This window comes from Daktulosphaira vitifoliae, unplaced genomic scaffold (genome assembly GCF_025091365.1).
Source record: "Daktulosphaira vitifoliae isolate Bord-2020 unplaced genomic scaffold, ASM2509136v1 Scaffold_5, whole genome shotgun sequence".
NCBI lineage: Eukaryota > Metazoa > Arthropoda > Insecta > Hemiptera > Phylloxeridae > Daktulosphaira > Daktulosphaira vitifoliae.
The window spans coordinates 29,582,001-29,591,258 of record NW_026099576.1 but is presented as its reverse complement, the minus strand read 5'-3'; the positions used below and the strand labels follow the sequence as shown (position 1 = coordinate 29,591,258).

Below are 9,258 nucleotides of genomic sequence, written 5' to 3'. Positions count from 1 at the left end.
GTACAAGATAAGATCTACTTTACACGGTCGATATACGATTTTTATTTGTATTTGTATATATACAAGGAATTCTACAATCTTATGACAAATCGCCACAAAAAAGTAGGCGAATTTGTCAGAACTTCTTTAGACACTCTATGTATTACATCATCATCAACATCCATTAAAGGCAATGCCTTGTCGTTGAAATATATATATTTATTAGTATACCATATGCATTTAACTATATTGATTAACATTTATTATAATCTCAATAAAAAAAGTGCCCTGAGGCAATATAACAAAAAAGTTAAAAAACGTATATTTTATAATCTTAATCAAGCTTAGGATTTTAAACAGAAACAGCGCCAATCTTATTACACATGTGCCTTTTACAACGATTCTTTATTACAAATATTGAGTTCATTATGTTTAATGCTCGCAAAAAAAAAAAAATAGAATTGTAATAGCCGTAAAATCAGTATACTTAATTGTTTAACGTTATCATAACGTTAAACAATAAAAGTTTAAACATTTTAAAACTTAAAAAATAACTTTTTTTACTTCAATTTTATTACTATTATTAATAATATTAGAAAAAATAAATTATATGAACGTTTAAACGCTTAATTATTGTTCTAGTAAAATCGGTTATGATAACAATTATAATAAAATTAACAACAATGTGTATTGATCAAGTAATAACTTTGACCGATTACTTTAAAAAGAATAGCAGATAATAATAATTAATTTTTATTAAAATATTTTCAGTAGACAGTTATCTATTCAATGGTATAGTTTTCAATGTGCAACTCTATGAATATATATATATATATATGTGTGTGTGTACTTGTTTATAATTCTGTTAGGAAAAAAATTATGTGAGTATTGATAATGAATTACATTGAATATGATGTAAGTAAATGTTTTTAGTTTTATATAAGGGTGTACAATAAAACGTCATTAATATATTATTAAACACTATCCTTATGCAGTATAGTGTATTTCTAAAACAGCAAACATTCAATTTTTGTAATAGTTTCGTCACAGTGTGAAATTACAATGATAAAAATGGTGATACTTTTTTTAATCATATTTGATTTTGCTTATTATATGAGAACAAATACATTTACAAAAATGAATTATACTTGTTAATACACTTTAATATGTGTATAATATACCTCCAATAAAAAAATTTTAATTTTCTAAAATTAAAAATATGGTTTTTGGCCACCTTTTTTAATATTGATAAAACGATTTTCTAGGATTTAGAAAAAAATATCGTTATGTTTGCGAATTTTTTTGGAAGTAATTTATAGTATATTTACCAAAAAATGACAAATTTTCGAAAATAATTTTAATTTTAACACATTTATTTTCTATAAATCATATTTATACCTTTTTTTACAAGAATATAATATTGCGGTTTGCCGACGTAATTTCCCCTTTAAAATATTTTAACACTAATTTTTTTTTTCTTTAATTATTCGATCGACTAATTAAAAAATGTATAAAATATCCAAAATTTCTTTTAATTGAAGAAGACAAAGATGATTCAGTTTTAAGCATTGGCTAAATTATGTGTTTTGTGTATTTTAAAAAACTTTTTTTTGCACATAGAGCATTTCCTACATTTACTTTTCCAATGTTTATGGATTTAGAAATTTGAATAAGCTTTAGAATAGAAAAAAAAAAGCACATATAAGGTGTAGATATGGAAACTAATTTCTATTGTTCTTAGTTTTTGTAACAATTAACCTGTTTCCATACTTTTTCAACGATCTGTATGATTTAACTTTTAATAAAATTACCATTTTGTTTATGGCTTTATCATTTGATAATATCATAGAAGTTACTGATGTAATTATTTAAACAAGATAAAAAAATCATATCAACTGGTTTTTTGGTTAATAAGCAAATTTTAAAGTACAATAAAATCGTGCTCAAGTCTGTAAAAATATTTTAAAATACATAAGGCACATACAGCGTTGTAGGTCATTTACCTGAATAACTGTTAGTGTAAAAAAAGAAGCCACCCAGAAACCACTAATTCACCGTTTTCTCTTTATTTTTTTCAACATCGACAGAAATAGGACAAAAAATATGTTGTTAGTAAGGAAATCTAACTACCTAAGGCGAACCTAGAGTGATTAAAATAATTGTAATAGTACAAAAGTCACTCGTTTAAAATTTTATAACCTGAGTAATGGTCTAAGAAAAATTAAACAAATAACCTTTATTTTTCAAAACTTAAAAACGCTATGCAATAAAATTTTAATAAAAAAATAATCTCTGTTTCCAACACCAGTTAACACGGCTGGTTAAAGAAAGTGTACCGGAAATCGTGCGATAAAAAGAGTCACGGTATAAAACCCGCGACCCAAGGCATCGTAGAGACAAACCTTACCACTAGGCTTATAGGTGCTGTTAAAGGTTGATAACGTGAAAAGCGGCTGAGGGAATCACGGTAACACGTCATTGTTAAAACTAAAACTTCTAATTAAAACTATTTTGTTATGTGATACTGATTAAAGTAATATAGTTCTATCTAAATCATGATAAGTATCTTTAAAGTAAAATATAAATCAAATATCAAAGCGTATTCAGCAAATCACTTGTAATATCTTCTTTATAATAAAAAATATCATTATATAATTGTTGGATACATATCGATCGAATATGCTGTCAAGAAAATTTGTTTTTGACTATTCGTGTTATCGTTGTGTTACATCGAGTTGTTGTCGGTTGTCTCTCTATGTTACCATTGCGCAGCCATCTTAACGCTTCTTCTGTTATAAGCTCTATGGCGTTTGAGAGCTAGTAGTTTTTGTATTCGTTTTACTGTAAAAAGAAAATATCACCTTTGCGATTTTCGTACCCTGTGCGCTCAGTTTTATCGCCGTTGGGTCTATATATTTTCTGAGATACATCACAATACCTTTGACAGCTTATTGTACACTTTGGTCAACAACCTGCATTCGACAATTGATCCTTTCAATATTCAGCATTATCATCAGCCGTCTTCATTTAGCAGATAAGTATAATGCTTGTTCATTTATCTTTCTAAGACTCACCTGAATAATTTATTATTTATTTATATCATCTCCTTTGTGGCATTAGTATTAAGTGTCCCCCCTATCCACATTGGTGTATATAAAATTTTATATTTTTTATATAATACATTTAATTTTTATAATTATATCTTGTGAAATTCATTCAACATTCAAACATACAGTCCACTCATCTTATTCTTTATCCTCGACATAGCTAAAACTTAAGACAAAACAAAACCACGAACGTTGACGAACCCGCGTGAATACCACCGGGCGCTGCGTTCATACAATAATAATAAATAATATATCAATAATAACACAATTACCATACGTAAATCTAAATACACCATCATATTTAACGTTGAAAAATACATAAAATTTTATTATTTTAATCATTGTATTATATCATTACTCAATTACTTCAAAATAGAATAGTGCTGGGAAATTATATAAATAAAAATAGTATTTGTTGCGAATTTTTAAGATTTTCCTATATTTTTTATATTTACTGCAATTTTTACACTTTTTATTTAATCAAAATGTATAAAGTTAATATATTTTAAATCATTATAAAATATAATCTATTTGTTGAATTAAGTTTCTATTAGTTCAACTAAAAAAAGTTATACTCAAACTTATTGATTTAAAATGACACTCTAACTTTAAAAGTCCAAAACGTCGGATAAACTTCATAAAGCCGTCCCATATTTTACACCTAGTATTAAACACCATGAAATCAATTAAGAAAAGTTAAAAATAAATAAAAAATGTTACATTTATTACTGACGATTGTATTCTATAATTATCATTTAATTACTAATTAGTCCTTATCTCAAAAACTAAATGTTATAGAAATGTAGCCAAATTTAGAATCAGGACCGAAAGGAGAATTCCTTATAAAATTCATATACAAATTGCAAACAATATAACATTATTGTTATTATTTAAAAATAAATAATCAAATAAAAATAGGCACAAACATTTTACTAGAAATAAAGATATATTTTGTATTTTATAACTTCATATTTATATGTTTACTTTGTTTTTCTAATAAAAATAAACGCATCTAAAAAAATTGTTATCAGTGTAAAATAATATTTGAATGAAATCTTTTTGTTGCAAAAATATCACAGAGGTATTCAGATATACCTTAGTAGTTAACAATTAACCCTATGAACGAAACATTCTGGAACAGATTTTGAAACTATATTTTAGTATTCAGATTGTATGGTACAGAACGCCTTTAGAAGGATCTAGTTGACCAGTTGTTAGAAAGATCATCGATTATATTATTTCGTGGGACAGCTGATCACCAGCATCTTGCTTTACTCACCCCCTTGCCCACCCTTCACAGCAAATCGATGACCTCCGTGTCGGTTTTCATCCATGTACAGTTCATTGTCATAAGTCAGTCAGTCGTTTTGTTTTACGTGTCATTTTTTTTCTGTTGCAAGCGCCTTCGCTTGTATAGTAAATTGTTCGGCCGTTGTACGCCATGGTTTCTTATTATTTATTTATTGCACCCTTGTGCTCAAAGTTTACGTGCCCTTGCAAGCCACTAGTGATTAGGCCCTGACCATCACTAAACATTATCATTGCCGTATTCTGTTCTCATCTGCCATTACATGCCTGGATTTACACTCTGACTCTTCATACTAAGATGTTCGACACCATTACCACAAGATCTCATACAGCCCACTCATCAACATCAACAACGCCATCTATACAGCTGAGTTTTATATTATTTTTAATGTTACTTATTGTTTATTTTAATTGAATACTTAAATGTATTTATTGTGTTTTTTTTTAATTGTATTTTTAGATGTTTATCTATTTGATACTTTCGAAGATAATTTTTCATAATTGTCATCATTATTAACATCGTAATCATTTGATTTGTACGATTGCTCTTGCTTTTCTAATTTTTTTTTAATAATTCCATACGATGTTGAAAATATTCACCAGAAATATTGTACGTTGTTGTGTCCTAAAAACATGATAACATTTTTATTGAATCTATTTAAAAAATTAAGTATTACAAAATTGTATTAAACACATACTTGCTGAATTTTAGATATACTATATTTAGTTTCAGCATTGGGTTGTTTACAACTGTGTTCCTTAACAACATCTTTTAATTTTCAACTCATTTTATGTACTTTTTTGGTAACTGTTTCTAATTTTTGTTCTTTTAATTTTAAACAGTTTTGCACATGTTTTATTGAATTTTTGCTCATGCAAATTTCATTCTTTAACTCATCATTTTCAAACTTCAAAGATGTATTTAAATCACTCAGCTCTTTAATTGTTATGTCTATACATCTTAATTTTTCATTCAATTCTTGGATCTTGCATTTACATTTGTGGTTCTCCTCATAGAGTATTTCGTTTCTTGATTCCAGTGTTTTGATTTTTTGCCATTCTGCCTCGTAATCATCCATAAAAGTGATTAACATTAATGCATTATTTTGTGTTTGTGTTTTGATTATACAATTCAGTTTATTAATCTCTTTTTGCATTAGGTCATTTTTATTATCATGTTCACACATACTCATATCCATATCATGAAGCTTATTTTCCAATTCAATAATACGATTTTTCAGTTGAAAATCTCTTGAAGTGTATATATATTTATAATTTAAAATTTAGAATTGTGAAATTTATTTATTAAACATTCAGTTCATTTTTAATAGCAAAATTTGTTTTTCTTTTTGATATGTTATTATTATAATAGCTGGGTATGGAAAAAAAATGATATCAAATATTATGATTTGAAATATTTTTCTTATAGTTTTTTTTAGGGTAATTAAGTGTTAAGTACTTTTAAAATAAAGTGATTTTATAATTATTAATTTATTAAGTTATGACTAGCTGAGGCTCCACCCCAGACCCTAGACTCTACTAACCTCATGCGCCTTCAACGCGTAAGCCTTTTTGTGCTGTACTTATAAGTTGGTCATTTATTCAGGCAAAAGTACCCGGCTACGTGATTGTTGGTTCTTAATTTTTCATTCAATTCTTGGATCTTGCATTTACATTTGTGGTTCTCCTCATAGAGTATTTCGTTTCTTGATTCCAGTGTTTTGATTTTTTGCCATTCTGCCTCGTAATCATCCATAAAAGTGATTAACATTAATGCATTATTTTGTGTTTGTGTTTTGATTATACAATTCAGTTTATTAATCTCTTTTTGCATTAGGTCATTTTTATTATCATGTTCACACATACTCATATCCATATCATGAAGCTTATTTTCCAATTCAATAATACGATTTTTCAGTTGAAAATCTCTTGAAGTGTATATATATTTATAATTTAAAATTTAGAATTGTGAAATTTATTTATTAAACATTCAGTTCATTTTTAATAGCAAAATTTGTTTTTCTTTTTGATATGTTATTATTATAATAGCTGGGTATGGAAAAAAAATGATATCAAATATTATGATTTGAAATATTTTTCTTATAGTTTTTTTTAGGGTAATTAAGTGTTAAGTACTTTTAAAATAAAGTGATTTTATAATTATTAATTTATTAAGTTATGACTAGCTGAGGCTCCACCCCAGACCCTAGACCCTACTAACCTCATGCGCCTTCAACGCGTAAGCCTTTTTGTGCTGTACTTATAAGTTGGTCATTTATTCAGGCAAAAGTACCCGGCTACGTGATTGTTGGTTCTTAATTTTTCATTCAATTCTTGGATCTTGCATTTACATTTGTGGTTCTCCTCATAGAGTATTTCGTTTCTTGATTCCAGTGTTTTGATTTTTTGCCTTGCTGCCTCGTAATGATCCATAAAAGTGTTTAACATTGATGCATTATTTTGTGTTTGTGTTTTGATTATACAATTCAGTTTATTAATCTCTTTTTGCATTAGGTCATTTTTATTATCATGTTCACACATACTCATATCCATATCATGAAGCTTATTTTCCAATTCAATAATACGATTTTTCAGTTGAAAATCTCTTGAAGTGACAAATTTGTATAACGGACTCTTTTCGTGTGTTTATAACAATAAATCCCTTTATATAACATATTATTATCTTATAGAATAGCCATTACTTATATAATTACAATTGATACTAATAAAGCGAGCCAGTTAATATTTTTAAATAAATTATTTCTTTATAAAATCAATTCGACATGCACGCTTAATATATACAAGTTAACTAAGTTGTTACAGCAGCAGAAATCGTGGTCTTTTAAACAGCCGTTATTACGGCTACCCTTATTATAGTATAATTTATATAAAACAATTGTCCCGCAACTAAGGCGCAAGTCAGCCTAAATTAAAATACCCTATTGTGTGTATTTCTTCTTTTTTTTTATACATAATAAATGGACACTGAATTTTATGAGATGGTCACTGTGTATGTTTCGCAAATATTTTACTGTATACATTAGTACTATTATCGAGCATGCTTAACTTAATTTAAGACACCTATTGTAAATGTATGCAAGTTTTTGACAACGTTTTGGCTACATACATTAGGTTAACTTAGCTTATTATTTTTATTGTCATAAATAACATTAAATTATTATTATTTTTTTTTAATTCATGAACATATATCATTTATTGTGCATGCATTGCTTATAATTGTATTCGGTACCCCAACATCCCCTTTTAATTATTAAATTATTTTTAATAATAAGCGTTAGTGTTCTGAACAGACCTCGAGAACACGGAGAATACTCTTTGGACTATTCAAGAAGTCGACGACAGGGCCGGGCTTTTCATAGGAACCGCTTGGTAGCCGACTATTGAGAACCCACACGAAGGAAGCTCCTCCAACGCTCAAAAGCTTGTGAATTAAGGAGTGTGGACATCGAAGACCCAGAGGTTCTCATTACGACACTAATGTCCCTCCAAATTTTTTATTTTAAATATTTTTTCTTTTCCTACGTAGCATTATTTTGCCAAAGTTATTTTGTTTTTTTATTATGGTCTAGGGTCAGACCTTAAGTGTAAGGGGAGCAGCTGATACGATCACATTTGCATGTGCCCATATCTCTGTCTCCCATAACATAATTGTACCGTTTAATGTATATATATATAATTAACACAGTGACATACAACAATACTAACAGGAGGGCGGACTGCACACATAAACACTTTTGCAATTCACGGCCTTAATACGATATCCCTATCAACAGTTGACATTTTACTATCTTCGGGATCACTACTTTATTCTGATAATTAACTTAACTTTGCTACCCCGTATATTGTGTGTGTGTGTGTCGCCGTCAGCTCCCTGTTGGATTATATCATCTCTAGGTGTCCAGCAGGTTGTATTATCTATTTTTATTTATTATCAATTGCTTAATAAATATTTATTTATATCGTTGTTAACCTAAAGTGTTATATATATATATTGTAGTGCGACCNTGTTAACCTAAAGTGTTATATATATATATTGTAGTGCGACCTTTGGTAGTTCCTCTAAGGGAATATAAATAAAATAGGGAACTTCAGTACATAAGGTAGATATAGCCTAGTCAGCTATCTCCCGTTGGTCCCTTAGAATACTGTCGACGGGCATTTAGGCTAAACTCCTAAATAGCGACGTAACACTATCATTTTTTACAAATTAAGGGCCAAAATATACACGTACGAAAAAATGAGCCAGCACCCTAATTTAAATCACGCGCGTGGACTTGAAATGAAAAAAAACTCGTAAAATGGTAAAAATTGAACAGACTGAATATATAAATTCATATATAAACAAATAATTTCTCTGTCATTACATTTACACTACTGCACACAATTTTTTATTGTTAAAAATGAATCTACTCAAAATAAGGTATTAAACTTATGAGGCTTTAAACATTTTTACAATCCGTCAGACAAACCATCGTCTTGTATTTTGGTTAATGATAAAATAAATATATCAAAAATCTAAAACCCAAAGAGATATTTAATTTCGCTAGAACTCTTTGAGCATATATGGGTGTGGCCTAATATGATACATACAGAGTGGCCCACCACTCACTGACAACTTAAATAACTTTTGATCCAGTTAATATTTTTAGCTGATTTTTTTTTTAAATATTAGTTAGACGTTAGGTCTATAGCTATATCTCAATAATTAATTTTTTTACATTTTATTAAAAATATTAATTATTTTTAAATTTTAAATAAAATGTAAAAAAAAAATCTAAGATAGCTATTTTGTAGAGTAGAATTTAAGAAAAATTTTAGTAAAAAAATATCTTATTAATATTCA

The 9,258-nt window shown here is 27.8% G+C and overlaps 1 long non-coding RNA gene across 1 annotated transcript; it reads left to right on the top strand.

Moving 5' to 3' along the window:
* Positions 1–1,457: 1,457 nt before the first annotated feature.
* LOC126907109 (uncharacterized) lies at positions 1,458–8,384 on the top strand. Its single transcript, XR_007704431.1, has 2 exons — positions 1,458–5,554; positions 6,909–8,384. It is a non-coding gene; the product is annotated as an uncharacterized LOC126907109 (long non-coding RNA).
* The last annotated feature ends 874 nt before the right edge of the window (positions 8,385–9,258 follow it).